At 46.9% G+C, this 17,525-nt stretch overlaps 2 pseudogenes; one reads left to right on the forward strand and one right to left on the reverse strand.

The window, feature by feature from the left end:
* Window positions 1–3,729: 3,729 nt before the first annotated feature.
* Window positions 3,730–6,375, forward strand: LOC140221086 (uncharacterized; annotated as a pseudogene).
* A 1,020-nt stretch (window positions 6,376–7,395) lies between these two features.
* LOC117835272 (uncharacterized) lies at window positions 7,396–10,933 on the reverse strand (annotated as a pseudogene).
* Window positions 10,934–17,525: the final 6,592 nt, after the last annotated feature.

Raw genomic sequence — 17,525 nt, forward strand, 5'->3', positions numbered from 1 at the left:
ACTCGCTCCTGAAGTACTGATTCTCTTATTAAAGGCCAAAAGCATAATACACACAGCACATGTTCTCTGATCAGCAGCGGTAACATTGTCATATCATGTATGAGCAGAAGTGTATTAACATAATTATGATTAACAATGACAAAAGGCACAACTGTACCTGGGATCCTATCGGCAAGTCCGAGACCCTTAAAGAGCACGGAATGGTTCCTCTGTTGTTTGCGTGGGATGGTACCAAAGATACGGAAGATCTCCTTCGTGTCAAACTTTGATACAATGTTATATGAGCTGAGGAAGTTGAGCAAGCCCCATGAGGCCAGGCTGCCCAGGGACGTGCAGCTCCACGGATTGTCGATCATCTCCTTCCAACCCTTAGCCAGCCACTTTGCCTGCTCAAGGGAATCTGTAGAAAGCTTGGTAACAACTTCAGGTACTGTTCGAATCAGCCCAACACGACTTTGTTGGTCTTCAGCGTCTTGTCATGTAGGAATAATTTAATTACGCGGAGAGACAGTGCTGCACCATCCGGGGCATGATGCATTGCAGCATGGAACTCTGAACTAAGCCCGACATTGGTATGTATGAGCTTGACCAACCTCAGCGCATTCATGTTTGTGAATGCTGCAGCAAGATCATTAAATTCAACTGGACCTGGACAAGCTTGACTACCCTAGTCCTGAGGCACCTTCTTGGTCTGCTCCCCCTTTTCCTTTGTTGTGTTTTTGGTATCCTGCTTCTCCTCGTGAGCCTCCTGCTCTTCTTCTTCCACCTGCTTCTCACCGCAAACCTCTTGCTCCTCACCCTGCAGTGCGGATGCCTTCTTGGTCGCTGCCTTCTCCATGTGAGTATCCTGCTCTTCCTCCATGTTGGCATCCACCTCCTTGTCCAGAGAGGCTTTCTTCGCATCTTCCATACTCTGCTCCTCCTCCATGTTGGCATCCTCCTTGTCCTGAGAGGCCCTCTTACCATCTTCGGTACTCTGCTCCTCCCCATTGGCCACCTGCATCTCCTCGTCAGCATCCTTGTCATCCTTCATTTCATTGCCAATCCTGTCGTCGGCCGCCTCCACAACTTCCTCTTCCTCCAGCACCTCATCTCTGTCCTCCTTCTCGTCCTTATCATCCTTGCCAATCTTATCGCCTGCCTCGTTGTCGTCGCATTCCTACATCTCTTCATCCGCCTTCTCTTCCTCTTGTTCCATCACCACCTCTTCCTCTTGTTCCACCACCACCTCCTCCTCCACTTCCACCACCTCCTACGGGTTTACCCCCATCCCATAACCGCGAGTTCCCCCGGCGCGGCAGCAGCGGGTGCAGGGCGGGCGGCGTCGTCTGGCTGCGGTCACTGCACCCGGCGTGCCTCGACGCCGCCGTGCTGCACCAACAGCTCGCCGCCAGCGCCCGACCACGCCATCCATGCGCATCGCCGCTCGAGCACGCCACTGCATCCCTCTTCGCCTCATCGCGCGAGCCCAACCCTACCACGTCGCGCATGCGGAGCTCCACCTCGTCACACCACCATCCTATGCGCCTCCTATGCCCGAGCATCCCAGCAGCCATTAACTTCGCCCGTTCCTATGCGACGCCCATCGACAGTCCACTCCACCTCGCCTCCGGCCTATAAAAGGGTCTCTGCTCCGCTCTTCACTCCACCACCGAGCTTCCCGGCCAACTCGCCCTTGTTCTTGTGCTTCCATTGCCGCTCCCGCTATCTCCCGCCCACCGCCACGGAGCCGCCTCCACCAGCTGCCTCAGCCCGAGGTAAGGAGAGGAATCGAACCCCCTCGGTTTCCTTTCCATTTTCCCCCTCTTCCCGGCCGTCGGAGTGCCCCGGCACCGCCTCTCCCCAACCAGGTCGTTTCCTCCTGTTTCTTCCCGTGACATTCTGTCTCGAGGAAGAAGAAAGCTCTGTTTTGTATTTTCACCCATCCACTTATTTCTTTTTTGCATCCAAACCCTCCCACCTCTCTCTTTTCCATTTTCATCAAAAACTGTTCCACCTCCAAAAATAATTACAAGCAAGTCCCTGACTCCTTACAAATAAGCCCCTGATCCTCTGTTTCGGCTCCAAGAACACCTTTGCCTCGTCATATTATGCGCCAAATTTCCTCCAATGAAACCCAAATTCGACCACGTCATTCTTAAATATATTTCCGCCGAGTCATCTACAAGATCCCAGAAAATACTCCTCATTTCATATTTTTAGTCACTCCCTCCCTTCGAACTCAACGGGTAAAACTTTATCTTCTCTTATTGTGCACTTGCTTGTGTGTGCCGTAGATCGCGCAGTGACCGCGGAGGAGCCCAAAGAGGAGCTTGAAGCCTAGTACCACGAGCCGGAGCCTGAAGACCCGTACCGCGAGCAGGAACTCCCGGAAGACTTTGAGGACGGCAAGTCCAATCTCATCCTTTGATGCATATTTATCCTAGTTTTTCAAACACAACCTATTGGCATGTTTTACAAAAATTGCATATTGTTTTACTACTGAAACACGATTGGATAGCCACCCTTTGATTGTTATGATTATTCCTTAATATCCTATAATTATCTCTAAATATGACTTACTCTATTTGGATGATAATTACTGCTAGAAAGCTTAGGACCTTGTTACTTATCACAATTCAATCATGACTACAAAGAACAAAGGTGTGGTTGAGTAGGTTGGGAGATATCCATCTTGTCATGGTTAAGGACCGAGTTGATGTATCATCTTGCCTAACCCAATTTATCGTGCAACCATTCGACCGTTGTACGTGGTAACAGCTTAGCATAAATCCCACTAGCTAGTCTGTTAGCCATCAGGAGAGCTGGTGAGCAACGAGAGCCATGGAGAAGGAGTAAGAACTGTGTGAACTTAGATCCCAGTTGATACCTCGTTGGTAGGTCATTAACCCCTTGGTTGCTTCCGTGTTGGCTAGTCAGGCTTAACTAAGGTGGGTAATGGCTCTGATAGGATCTGCACCGACACTAAGGTGATCGTGTTGCGGTACCCTACTTGTGGGTAAAGTGTACAACCTCTGCAGAGTTAAAACCTATCCGGGTAGCCGTGTCCACAACATTGGACGAGTTACAACTTGGTCACATGACTAGTGTTTGGGAGACGAATGATTTCCATGCTGTGTGTTGGATTTTGGAAGTGTCCGGCAGTTGTGGCGTGAGCTACTGCGGACGGGAAGTCTGGTAGCATTAAAAATTGGATCCTTTGTGTAGGATCAACCCCACTTAATTATTTGGTTACTAAAGAAATGCTTTGTGAAAATTCTTTTGAAAATAAACCCTTGCATGTGTTAAAATCTAGCTTTATTGCAAATAAACCTTAAGTGTTATTCTTGTTATATCCTGTGCATATTCTTGGTTGTATCCCCCTTCGTGGGTGGGGTTGGACTTGTTGAGTACTTTTGTACTCACCCTTGTTTTGTTGCTTCAGAGAAAGATCCAGACGCTTCCGCACCCAACGCTGCCTGTGGTGTTGGCTCTTGCAGAATGCTTCCGCTGCCATGTAGTCTCGAGTGATGTCTCTTGACAGTAGCTTGGCTCGCTGCTGTTGTTTATTTACTTATCATTTCGGCGTGGCTTTCACGCCCACTCCCTCGGGATTTATACGGTTTATGAACCATCTATCGAATAAATGTGTTATCAACCTCCTGGGACTAATATTTGTTTCACATTTAGTCTCCGATGATGTGGGGATGCTTCACAGGGTCAACGAGGGTCTGCACGGGGCGATTGGGGATGAACAAAGAGAGGCAGCGCGGCGGCGATTGGGGAGGAAAAGAGGAAGGCCATGCAGAAGGAAGCACTAACGGTGGCGCAGGCTGCCGCCGCAACAAGATGGTGGCGAGACTACGAGGCAGAGGGGAGCCGGCTCCGAACTACGGTGAGTACCCTGATTTCTCTGCCATATCGATTGTAGTGATTGGATTTTAGGGTGCGATTCTAGAATATTGAGTAACAGCAACATCAAGTATTATTGGTTGTTACCAGGGAAGACCTTAGCTGATGGACTGAGAGTGATAGCTTCTGACCATGACACCAATGTGATGGCATCAGTGGTACAGAAGGTCAGGACTTTAGTAGTGTTTATTGATCATGATGACAACACGGGAGGTCTTGATTGGGAAGATGTGGTTGCCAATCAAGTTGTAATATTGAGAGGAAAACTAGTGAGAAATTACCAGTGTCCAATACTGACTTGAAGAAAGGTAGAGTTGAGCAAGATGGTCTTATTCAGGAAGAGTACGAGGAATATGAGCATGATGAGAAGTTCATAGACAGTGACAATGACATAGATGCTAGTGATAAGGACTTGTTGGAGGATGCTGTTGAAATGGATGTGAAGGGTCTGAGGGATAATAAGAAAGCAAGAGGAAGCAAACTGAAGTCATATGAGATAAATAGACTTGCACAAGTCAATGATGATGAGGATAGTGATGATGACAGCTTGGAGCTGCCAGATTCAGATGGGGGAGATAGGCTGAAGTTCAAATCTTGGAATGAAGAGGACATCAATAATCCAACATTCTTTGTTGGACAAGTGTTTCAATCTGCTAAAAAGTTGAGAGAGGCAATTACAGAATACAGTGTGAGGAACAGGGTTGAAATACTACTGCCCAGGAATGACAATAGAAGGATAAAGGGTCATCGTGCTAAAGGTTATCCATGGACCTTATATGCTTCAATGGATAGCAGGGTTCGGTCATTTGTTGTGAAGACATACTATGGAGTTCACAATTGTCAGAAAGAGTGGGTACTTAGGAGGTGCACTTCTAGGTGGTTGGTTAGTAAGTACACTGATTTGTGTAGAGCCAATGAGAAGATGAGCATCACCAGGTTTGGCAAGACAGCCCAAAAAGATTTGAACTTGAGCATTTCTAGGATCAAGCTTGCTAGAGCAAGAAGGCTGATTTTGAGTTCTATTCATGGAGATGAGGTCCAGTAGTACAAATACTTGTGGGACTATGCAGAAGAGTTGAGAAGAAGCAATCCTGGGAGCACATTCTACTTAAATTGTGCTAAAAACTTGTTCAGTACATGTTACATGTCACTGGATGCATGCAAGAGGGGTTTTTTGACTGGATGCAGGCCCATTATCTATCTAGATGGATGTCACATTAAGACCAAGTTTAGATGTCAGCTTCTGACAGCAGTAGGTATTGATCCTAATGATTGTATATATCCTATTGCAATGGCTGTTGTGGAGGTAGAGTCACTTGCTTTATGGAAATGGTTTTTGGAAACTCTAAAGGATCATCTAAAGATAGACAACACATATCCTTGGACAATTATGACAGACAAGCAAAAGGTATGTGATGTGCGCATCTTGAAATCTCCGTATTGGTTATGTGATGTGTATCTTGAAATCCTCACTAACTATTTTTTTAAAAAATGTGCAAGGACTAATCCCAGTTGTGCAGCAGGTATTCTCTGAATTAGAACACAGGTTCTGTGTGAGGCACCTGTATTCAAATTTCCAAGAAAAATTCAAGGGTGAGATTCTGAAGAATTAACTATGGGCATGTGCAAGGTCATCTTCAATTCACTAGTGGACCAAACACATGGAAAAGATGAAGGCTTTGAATGAGGATGCTTACAAATGGTTAGATAAGATGGCTCCCAATACATGAGTAAGGGCTTATTTTTCTGAGTTCCCCAAATGTGACATTCTGTTGAACAACAACTGTGAGATGTTCAACAGTTACATACTAGAGGCAAGAGAGCTCCTAATTCTTAGCATGTTTGAGAGGATAAAGTGTCAGCTCATGACAAGGCACTATAACAAGCAAAAAGAACTAGCAGAAGACTTTCAAGGAGGCTTCTTCCCTAAGATCAGGAAAAAGGTGGCCAAAAATGCAGAATTTGCCAACTTATGCTATGCTTTGCCTTCAAGAAGTGGTGTGTTTCAGGTGCAATTCAAGGAATATCAGAACATTGTCTACATTCAAGCTAAGATTTGTGACTACAGAAAGTGGCAACTGACTGGTGTGCGTTGCTGCCATGCCATTGCTTGTTTAAGGCATAAGAGGATTAGGCCTGAATTAGTGCTTCCTAATTACTATTCAATGGAAACATTCATGAAGGCATATGAGTTCAGCATTTGGCCTTGCTAAAAGTGAGTGGGCATGTGTCAATGGACTAGAAGTGCTTCCTCCAGTCTATGAGAAAAAGATAGGCAGGGCACCAAAGCACAGGAAGAAACAACCTCAGAAAATACAAGGGAAATATGGACCTAAATTGTCTAAGCATGGTGTCACAATACATTGCAAGCACTGTTCAGAGGCTTACCACAATAGTGGCGGTTGCAGTCTGAAAAAGATGGGGTCCACTTCAGAAGAGGCAAAAAAAAGCTTGTTGCAGAAACACAAGCAAGACTACAACTAGAGACTGAACAAGCTGCTGTGGAAGCTGCTACACTTTAGTCACAACAAGCTGCTGTTGAGCCTATCAACCAGAACATCACACATGAAGATGTTGAGGTGCCAATGACACAAGCAAGTACAACCTTGCTGACTCAGATGCTTTCACAAGTACAGTTTGTTTTGTCCAATGACAAGCAATGCTTCCTTCTTAACCATGTCAATCTAACACTTGTTTTGTAGGATACTACTCAATCTACAATGCAATACAATCAGCCTCTTGGACCATTGCCTGACAGTCAATACATCATCTCCAAGCAACCACTACCAAGGCCAACCCCACTGACAACAAACACCAAGGCAGGCAAGGTAGCAACAACAAAAAGGAGGAAGGCATCCACAAGCAACAATGATGGTGCTGGAAAGAAGGCTAAGTCCAACACAGGAAGCAAAAGAGGATGAAATTCAGTAGCACCAAAGAATCTGGGACAAGATCAACAGAAGTGAAAGACATGAACCACAATCTTTTTAGTGATGAACTTTAATATTTTGTGCAAGATATGAAAATCTGTATCTTGCTCTTTTGTGTATAATAGTGAAAGCAAAATAGCTTTAGCCAGATCAGGTAGCACTTAGTGTGCACTTCTGTAAAGTTATGCATCAAAACACTCTGGATGCTAGTAATCTTTAGCAAATGGTGAAGCATCTGCGAGCCTTTTCATTCCATTTCTTGTAGAATCAACATAACAATGCATTTTGTCTGATACATCATACATGACTAGTACCAAATTCCATTTTAACTTCTCAGTTCAGCAAATATATTCCACATGAGAATACAACAGTACACACTTAAAAAAAACTAGAATTTCTTTGCCTATTCCTACTAAAACTTTGATCTGAACAGCTAAATCTTCTTCCATGTACTTCTGCATATCTGCTTCCTTCAACTGGTTCTGCTCTTCTTCCTGGAACTTGCCATGCTTCTTTTCTTCATGCAACTTGTCGTGCTTCTCTTCTTCCTGCAATCTCTTCTGCTTCTGTTCTTTCTCAGCAGCTCTATTTCTCTCCTGTTTCTTGACCACGTCCACATATTCCTCCTCCCAGAATCAAAATGGGCAACCACGCTAGCACGCACCAAATCAAAGAACTCAAATCAAACTAAATTCAAACAAAATGACTTAAAATCCGAGCAAATCAAGACATAAACATATCTTGTGAGCAGGGCACTTGTAAAATATGTGGCTGCGATTCCCATTCTTATCAGACTTCAGGGCAAACTCAAGAACTGTGTGGCGTCCACACTTAGTGCAGGTGATAAGCAGAAGGTCAGGCCTCCAACGCCGACTTTGTCGTGCGAACGAACTTGAGGTAGACGATTCAAGCGCCATGGAATTGCAGGATCTACTGGCCGGTGTCGTCGTGAACTGCGAGGGTGGCAGGGGGGCGCGACGCAGGCAACCAGATGGGGATTTTAGAACCTAAGGTTAAGTCAACGATTCAAGATGATTTAATTGACCTCTTGCAGCCACGTTGACATTACACGTCATCGCGGATAACGGGTCTACACCTGCGAGCGACGCAAATGAGATCCAAACAGAGTTTAGGGGTCTAAAAGAGCGATTTGTTAGTTTGGAGACCAGGTGACACAGCTTCACAAGTTTTGGGACTAGCTGTGCACTTTCCTCATCAAGAAAATACTCAAAGCAAGCCCCTTATCTAAACATCCTGGAGCCCTAGCCCTTGTGCCATATGCCCATATCTGATATTGTTCGATTAAGGCGACCCGGTGCCCCATGCTGCACGTTTGGCCGCTCGATCCTTTTGATAGAGGTCGACCAGGTGTTTTGGCGTGCGGCACTTGCGAGACCAGTGGCCCGTGCATCCACACCTGTAGCAGATTTGGGCCCCGTTTTCTTCCGCTGACTTATTTTTAGCACCCGTCACATTGAATGTTTAGATACTAATTAGGAGTATTAAACGTAGACTATTTACAAAACCCATTACATAAGTCGAGGCTAAACGGCGAGACGAATCTATTAAGCCTAATTAGTCCATGATTTGACAATGTGTTGCTACAGTAAACATTTGTTAATGATGGATTAATTAGGCTTAATTAGGCTTAATAGATTCGTCTCGCCGTTTAGCCTCCACTTATGTAATGAGTTTTGTAAATAGTCTACATTTAATACTTTTAATTAGTATCTAAACATTCGATGTGACACGTGCTAAAAATAAGTCACCGGAAGAAAACGCCTTCCTCCATGGCTCTCTGGGCGACCAGGTGCTTCGCCGTGCGGCAATTTTCAGCCAAATGGCCCTTGCATCCGCACTAGTTGCAAAACATGAATGGTCTCCCCTTGGCGTTGCCCTTGTTCCTGCTGCCGTCTCCCAGCTCCCTGCAGGCCTCTTGCAGCTGCAATTCCACCGTGCCCCGGACTGCCTCTTCCCTCTCCATGCTTGCTCCACTGCGCAGCAGCGGCCTGTGCTTCAGGCACAGGCAGGGAGCCCGCCGGGCGGCCGCCATGGTTCCTCGAGAATGAATGGTTCTGTTTTTGTGCTGGATGAATCGGCTAATGGTAGCCCTGCTTGGTCATGTGCTGCTTCTGGAGCACATGCTTATTGTTACTGGCTTTCGGGGGAGCCATGGCCTGCGAAGGGCCGGTGGCTTTCCGTCCCCTAGACGGGACAGCAAGGTCGGTGGCGTTATAGGCACGCCGCGTCGCGGCCGGGGAATCTCGCCCTGCGGCGACGGCGCCCTTGCACGCGGCGACCGTCTGCATTGCGTCGTCTGTGCTCGCGCCGGACTGAGCAAGGCCGTTGCCTCTACATGGAGGAACCGGACTCACCTCGGCGGCGGCGTCCTGGGAGCCAGCCGGTGCAAGTCGGGTGGCGTTGGAGGCGCCGTCGCGCGTGGCGGTGCGCACGCCGTCGCTCTTCTGGGCGCCAGCCTGCAGAACGTTCGGGGCGTCGCGCGTCACGGCGCCGGGTGAGCTTCTGCACACGGTGGCGCCCGCAGCGTCCTCCTGCGTCGCGGTGGCCGCGCGAGCACCGGCCTGTGCAAGGCCGCCATTGCTACAGGCGAGAGGGAGCGGACTCACCTTGTCGGCCTCCTGAGCCTTGGCTTGCGGCGGAGACGACGCCTCCTCGTCGGCCACTGGCGCGTCCTCTTTGAACGCCTGCATCTCCTGGGGCTCGACTATCTCCATCTCCACGTCGGGCACCTCGTCGTTGGGATGCTCTTGCTTTGGTTCCACGGCCTCCACTATCTCCATCTCTACGTCGGGCACCTCCTCAATGTCCTGCGGCTCCTGCTTTGGCACCTTGGCCAGCGAAAAGCTAGCGACCTTTGGAGGACTAGCCGTGCCAGAGTCATGGGGCGTCGCCGCGGGGAACTCGTGCCGAACGCCAGTGATCTTGCTGATGGTTTCCACGTTCGCCTGCATCGTGACGGCAGTGATTGGCATGCCATTGCCGGTGCCGCGGCCAGGTCGACACGGACTTCCCTTGGCCTCGCCGCCATCGTGTGACTGTGAGGTGTTCTTGGCGACCGCCATGTCGTCCTGCGTCTGCATCTTCTGGTTGGCTGCCTCCACATCCTGGCCGCCGATGACGGGCGCCGCGGACACTGCAGCGGAGGCTGGGATGCGGAGGGGCGGACGACTACGTTGCAGCGGGAGCCCCCCAGTAGGCCTCGCACGGTTTGTGGCGTTCGAGGCATGGCGCGACGCGGTGGCAGGTCCAGGGAGCTCCTGCAGAACGACAGCGATCTTGCTGAGGAGAACGGGATCCACCTGCGCTGTCGCGTCCGCGCTCGCCTTCGGCTCCGCCACCGCGAGGCCATTGTCGGCGGCGGCTGGGCCTAGAGGAACCGGCCTTGACTTCGTCCCGTTGCAATTCATGTCCTGCAACGGAGACGCCGCCGCTGCGTGCTCATGTATCTTTGGCACCTCCGCTTGGGGCTCCTGCAAGCGCGTCGCATCGTGGTCTGCCTCCGTCTCCTGGCGGGACGTCCTCCTTTTCTTGCCTTTTCCGACGTCCACGCCGGTTGCGGCCGGAGCGAATACGGCGGCGGGAGCTGGGGCAGGGGCAGGGGCGTGTTCGGACTTCTCGAGGGCCCGATGCCTGTGGGCGTTACCGACGGTGGCAGCCAGCTCGGAGACGGTGGGTGGAATCGGGACAGGGGCATGGACGGGCGGTGATTTTTCAAGGGCCCGCATCGGGTCGCCGGTGGCGGACGGCAAGGCGGAGACTGCGGCCGGAGCAGGGGCAAGAGCCGGGGCGGGCCGGGACCTGTGGGGTTCCCGGAGCTGGCGGCGGCGGAGGGTGACGGAGTACTGGAGCGAGGAGATGTAGGTGTCGAGGTCCTCCCAGCGGAAGGGTAGCGGCGCGGGGGCGCAGGCGGCGAGGCGGTCGAAGGTCTCCCGGAGGCGCCGCTTCTTGGCCGGGAGCGCGGCGGCGACCGCCTCCAGCTCCCACATGTCCATGACCGCCGGCGGCCGGTCGAGATCGGGGAGCGCCAGGAGGGCGTGCGGGTGCTGGGGCAGCGGAGCCGCCGCCGCCGCGTTGCCGTTTCGCGAGTCCATCGCGGTATCCGTTTCGACTTTCGAGACGGGGGAGCTGCGGACGAGACGGATGCGCCTGCGCTGCGCTTTATTAATCGCGGACGAGACGAGTCCCTCCAAAATCCAACTTTAAGTAAAAAGAAGATTCTCCATCACATCAAACTTTCGGTAGGAGTACTAGATGTAGACGAAATCAAAAACTAATTGCATAATTTTATTGTACTTTGCGAGACGAATCTTTTGAGCCTAATTAGTCAATATTTGGACAATAATTCACAAATACAAACGAAATACTACAGTTACATATTTATAGCAAAATGTCAATTTTACCACTCTCAAAGAAGGCCGTTCGAAGTACCGTTCCGAAACGTGCGCGATTTCGAACGGTCGAGTTGGGCCGTCGATAGGACATCCGTCTCGTCAAGTCGTCATGTGGCCGGAGGCTTGGCATGGAAACGAACACCACGAGATGGGAGACCGGACAGGAACTGACCACTGCCATGGTCAGAGCGTTGGATAATATGAGGATGGAAGGTGCAATATGGTCCTTGTTTACTTCCCAAGTTGGAAGGTGCCAAATTGGCATTTTGCCATAAATGCGACACTGTAGCGTTTCGTTTGTATTTGTGAATTATTGTCCAAATATTGACTAATTAGGCTCAAAAGATTCGTCTCGCAAAGTACAACAAAACTGTGCAATTAGTTTTTGATTTCGTCTACATTTAGTACTCCATGCATGTACCGCAAGTTTGATGTGATGGGGAATCTTCTTTTTACATAGTGTCAAAGTTGGCAGTTTGGAGGGAAGTAAACAAGGGGATGATATCTATTATAAGCGACAGAATTGAAAACAATTTTTATAGCCCTCGTACTCTCGAAGGACTCACTTGCGGTCAGGAAGTGATAAAAATATACGACGAATAGCGGGAGGACGGAAAAAAATAGATGATAGGAAATGTTTCTGCCAAAAATCTCTATTTTTTCTCACGGTTCTTTCCTCCGTATCCGTCCGTACATACCCTCCCGCGCGCCAATCCCCACCAATCAAATTAATTGATTGATTGACAATCAATCAAATTGATTCAAAACAATTAGATCAGATTGATTGATTGACAATCAATCACAGTTAATCTAATCTGGAACAATTAGATCACATTGAGTTTGCCAATTATGTCGAAACCCTTCCCATTACAATCCTGTTGTCTCACCAATCCAGAACGTCACGTCCCTTCCAATTACATTGAAACCCTTCTAATTATTAGCTCAATAATCCAATCAAATTAATTGATTGATTGAATCTTTTTATTGATTGATTGAAGCATGAATACTGTCCTTTCCAATCTCTATCTCGTATATATAGGTGCTTGTCCACCCCTCCTGTAGCCAAATTTATCCCACAACCCACTGCTTGAAGGAGTACGGTACATGCTGCTTTTCGTGTCTCTTGTGGTTGCTATGGCATATCCTCATGGATTTGCGGTTGAAGTAGCAGCAGAGTAAGTTTTATTGGTCTGGTACATCGCAGTTTATTTCATCCACATGGAACAAGAGAATTATTTTTGTGTGATGCCAGTCACTAATAGTAGAATTGGATTTTTGTTATTGTTGTAGCATTTTTTCTTATAATAACCTAACATTCCCCATCTATCAATTAAAAATTTAAATGTTAGTTTGTTTGGGACATTTTTAATATAAACAATCATAGCTTTATTTATTTATCATTGTGTATCTGAGGAAGATCAAATTTACATTTATTATAATTTCTCATTTTTATTTTATTATATTTTAAACCCGCGCCTGTGGCACCTCCACTAGTTCGTATAAAGGATCTCATAATTGACTCGTCTATATTTTGAGAAAAATATAGAACCAATGTGGGCCAAATATAGACACAGTTGCATACCGTACCGACTGAATTAAATGGAACCATTCAATACCAGAGAAGTGATTTGTACTTGAGAGCTAGGATTGCTTGAATGCGTGTAGTTTACCTTATCTTTGTGCATTGACGCCTCTAGAAGAAGAGGTTGGTGGGTATCGGCATATCGACGCCACTAAAAAAGCCAAGAAGGATTTTCCATGTCGACAGATGGTTGAATCAACTAATAAAGGCATAAAGATTTGCATACCTTTGTTGAGTAAAAGTTCTTGAAGAAGCCTCCACACGTCCATATAGTCAAGGATATGATTCGATAAGTTAGCAGCAAACTAGCGACATGTCATAATAAACTCATATGATCACCGATAATCTTCATGGCTTGATGCATTGTTTTTAATGTTAAAGCCACTTCCAATGCATATTAAAAGTATACCATATATCATTTTTGTATGCCATATGATGAGTTAATTGAGGGAGGGAGGGGGATTGTATGTTTGTAGAAGTACACCTTGGGATAAATTTCTAAGACTAGAAAAAAATTCACATCTTGAGTCGACTATTATATATACAAACACACAGACCAATAGATTTTATTTTGGCATACTCCGATCCCTCTCTGTCCGGGAAATATAGGGTGTGTTTGGTTGCATGCACCACATGATGTATGCACGGATGATCCTGAATGGGATGGTTCAACCAATTTACTTGTACCATATGGTTCACTCTAATTAGTAGAATAATGTATTAAGTGGAATGGCCTCATCCTGGATGAGTTGGTCCAATTCACCCAACCAAACAAAAGAATTATTATTATTTTAAATCATTCCATACATGAATCAAATCATACAACCAACCAAACACATCTATATTGGATCCTATAATTTTTGCCCACAAATATAAGGAGCCCGAGGGTACATTAACAGCGTGTTTGGTTTACAGAATCAATCAGTCCAGGTTGGAGTCATGCGAGACGACGTCGTCGTCCGTTGTTTTTCCTGCCGGATGTCTTGATTTATCTGATCAGTTGGTTTAGACTAGATTTAATGAGCGGCACATGCTCTTTTCCTTTCCTTCTTAATTAATTTGCCCTAAAAATCCTAGGATCTCTTGTATATATGTTTTAAGATGGGGAGTAGGAAACAACAATACAATACCATGCATGCGAGACTACTCTCATTAGGAGTACCATTCTCATTAATTATTGTGCTATATGTCAGTAAATTGGATGATATGAAAAGAGAATAATGAAGGGGTGTGTGGTACTATTTCAATTATCAAATGTGGTACAATAAGAAAAAAAAGGATGTTCTGGTTTAAAACCAAATTTTCTAGTTTTCATGTATGATTATTACTAACTATCAAGCACTCATTAGACAGGGACCCATTAGGATAAGCACCCTCCGGGTTGTCCTAAACTTGGCAGATTAGTTAGGGCATTCCCCAATACCATCAAGATATAAGAAGAACAACAATTAGGGTTGGAAAAGTTAGACAAAGGGATAAAAGGTATTAATAATAGATAAAAATAGATTAATTTTGTCGATCGATGTCTCTTCAATCGGTCGTAACCCTTTATATTTATAGGGTGGGAGGTCTTGCCCCATTAGAAGTTCAACTTATATTAAAAAAATCCATCGAAAACTGAGCCAAAACCTTCTATACAACACTTAACTCAGAATATATTCTGTTTTTCGGATGTTCTAGTTTTAGCTTTGAATGTTCTGATTTTGGTCGTCAACATGACCATGTCTTTTTGGTAAATTTTGTGTACCAAAAAAATCTTTGGACCAAAACCATCTAAGGACAATGATCAACAAAAGATTGGCCATATTTGCTTCTACGGAATTTTATCGCCACGACACTTGATCTTGCTCAAGGTGATGTTGAATTAACTTTCTTGGTCTATATTCCTTCTTAAAGGAGTGCGTTCTCACATGTATCACATCATCATCTTGTTTCTCCATTAATCTTTGTTGGCGTATTCGTTGCAGTTTTCTCTTTTGTGTGCGTGATAAGCCCGAGGGACACCACCTTGGCTGAAAATACTTTGGATCCCGTTTGATGCTCTTTTGTGCAGCGTGAGAGCTGTGCACTGAGGCTTGGCGGTGCCTGTTGCCAAATTCACGGCCGCTTGAGCCGGCTGGTGCAAAGTTGGTAGCGCGGCGCTTCGCAGCGGGCAAGTCTTGCTGGACAGTAGTGGCGATCTTGGTCGTGGAGCCTTCCTGAATTTTGTCAACTGTGCTCACGCCACCACCTGCAGCAAGCCCCGACTTGTCGGCCTCTTCGTCCATGACATGCAGCCGAGATGTCTTCTCGGCCACTTGCATCTCCATGCCGGTAGCCTCTTCGCTCAATTCCTGGGTCGTGGCGGCCGGGGGAGGACTCTTGGCGAACGCCGGCGATCTTGGAGAGACAGGGCCGACCGGCATTGCAGCTTCTGTAGACGACGCCTGCGCCTGGGCGTGGGCGCGTCCATCGACGCCACATGGAGCAGAGGAACTCACCTTCTGTTCGTCCTGCTCCTGCAACGGAGATGCGGCGGCGGCAGGCCGGGATCTCTCGAGAGCCCGTAGCTGGCGGAGGCGGAGGGTGACGGAGTACTGGAGGGAGGAGATGTGCCTGTCGAGGTCCTCCCAGCAGAAGGGGAGGGGCGCGGGGGAGCAGGCGGCCAGGCGCTCGAAGGTCTCCTGGAGGTGACGCTTCTTGGCCGGGAGGGCGGCGGCGGCGGCGTCCAGTTCCCACATGTTCATCAGCGCCGGCGGCCGGTCGAGGTCGGGAAGCGCCAGCAGTGCCGGAGGGGCGGCAGCGGCGCTGTATCGCGAGTCCATCGCAATCTGCCAATCTGCTGCTTTGAAACCGGCATGGAGCAGCGAAACCGGCCCACGCCTGCGTTTTATGTACGAGTCCAAGGCCAGAAGGGCTGGAACTTGGACCCCGCACGTGCTCTTTCCGTAGGCCAGAAGGGATGGATGGTTGAGTTGGGCCTAAATTTGATGCACAAGGAGAGCATCCATCCGAACCAGTGAAATCTGAAAGAACTCGTGAAACAATATTATTGCTCTTGCGTGAAGTTCGCAAACGTTACACAACTTGATGACTCTTAGAGCAACTCCAAGAGGCTGCTAATCTTACCCCCAATACCTTTTTTAGGAAAAAAGAGAGAAAAAATGAACTCCAACAATCCACCTAAACCTTTCCCAATTTTTTAGCGACGCTAAAAAACAGCCTGCCACCGCGTATATTTTAGCGTTGGCGTTCCTCCCCCAATCCTGATTCCCGCACGCCTGCGCGTCCCTTCCGATGGGCCCAATACGATGACGTGGCCTGTGTTTGAAATATTGGGGGCTATTTATTAGCGATCTGCTGTGGACTAATATATTTTTGGGGGGAGATTTTTTTAGGAGAACCCCCAATACATAGTTTTGGGGAAGAATTTTTTAGGATACTCTTGGAGTTGCTCTTACTAGGGTATTCTCTCTATCCCTTTTTTTAAAGTTTCCTCTCTTTCTTGCAAAACAATTGCAACTAAATATGGATACCTCGATGGTATGTTTGCATCTACTAACCACCCGCTAAAGTTTAGCACCTATCACATCGGAAGTTTGATAGTAATTAGAAGTATTAAACATATGCTAATTACAAAATTAATTGCACAGATGGAGTCTAATTTGCGAGACGAATCTATTAAGCCTAATTAGTCCATGATTTGACAATATGGTGCTACAGTAGCCATTTGCTAATGATGGATTAATTAGCCTAATAGATTCGTTTCGCGAATTAGACTCCATCCGTACAATTAGTTTTACAATTAGCTCATGTTTAGTTCTCCTAATTAGCATCCGAACATCCGATGTGATACTGCTAAAGTTTAGCACCTAGTATCCAAACACCCCCTATATATGTTTTAAAAAAAATACTAATGCAGTGACTGCTATAAAAAAAACTAGACCGTCAGGGAAATATATTTTCTAATGGCATACTTTCACTATTAGAAACCGTGTGGGGCAACATAAGAATGTGTATTTTGCATTTTACTTTCCAAACATACTTTTTTTCTTTACATTATAAGGATTATACAAATGTATCAAATATACATTTGCATCACCACGCACAATGTTATGTGGGTGCGGGTGTGAGCATCCATCATTGGGTTGGGGGGGGGGGGGGGGGGGGGGGGGGGGGGGGGGGGGGCGGGGGGACATGCCAAAATACCACTTGGAATCTGATACGGGTCTGACATGGGTGCTGGGTATCTGAGTCGGGAAAAAAGATTAGGACACGTGTGTCTAGCGCCATGTTTAGTTCCCCTAAAATCCCAACTTTAGCACTATGTAAAAAGAAGATTCCCCATCACATCAAACTTGCGGTACATGCATGGAGTACTGAATGTAGACGAAATCAAAAACTAATTGCACAGTTTTGTTGTACTTTGCGAGACGAATCTTTTAAGCCTAATTAGTCAATATTTGGATAATAATTCACAAATACAAACGAAACGCTACAATAATTTTGGTTGTCCAAAGTTGGACAACTAAACAAGGCCTAGGTAGCATTGCCTGCGAGTGCACATTTTATCACATGCCTCACTAGAATTATGTGTTCCTTCTACAATATTTTCATCTCTTTACTACAATGGAGTTATTGTTGTTTGCACTTAGGCTTCATCTAACCTATTAATTGAATAGCACTTGCAAAAGAAGGCTATTCATGTGCATTGATGAAGATAATTAAGCT

This window comes from Setaria viridis, chromosome 9 (assembly GCF_005286985.2).
Source record: "Setaria viridis chromosome 9, Setaria_viridis_v4.0, whole genome shotgun sequence".
Classification (NCBI taxonomy): domain Eukaryota; kingdom Viridiplantae; phylum Streptophyta; class Magnoliopsida; order Poales; family Poaceae; genus Setaria; species Setaria viridis.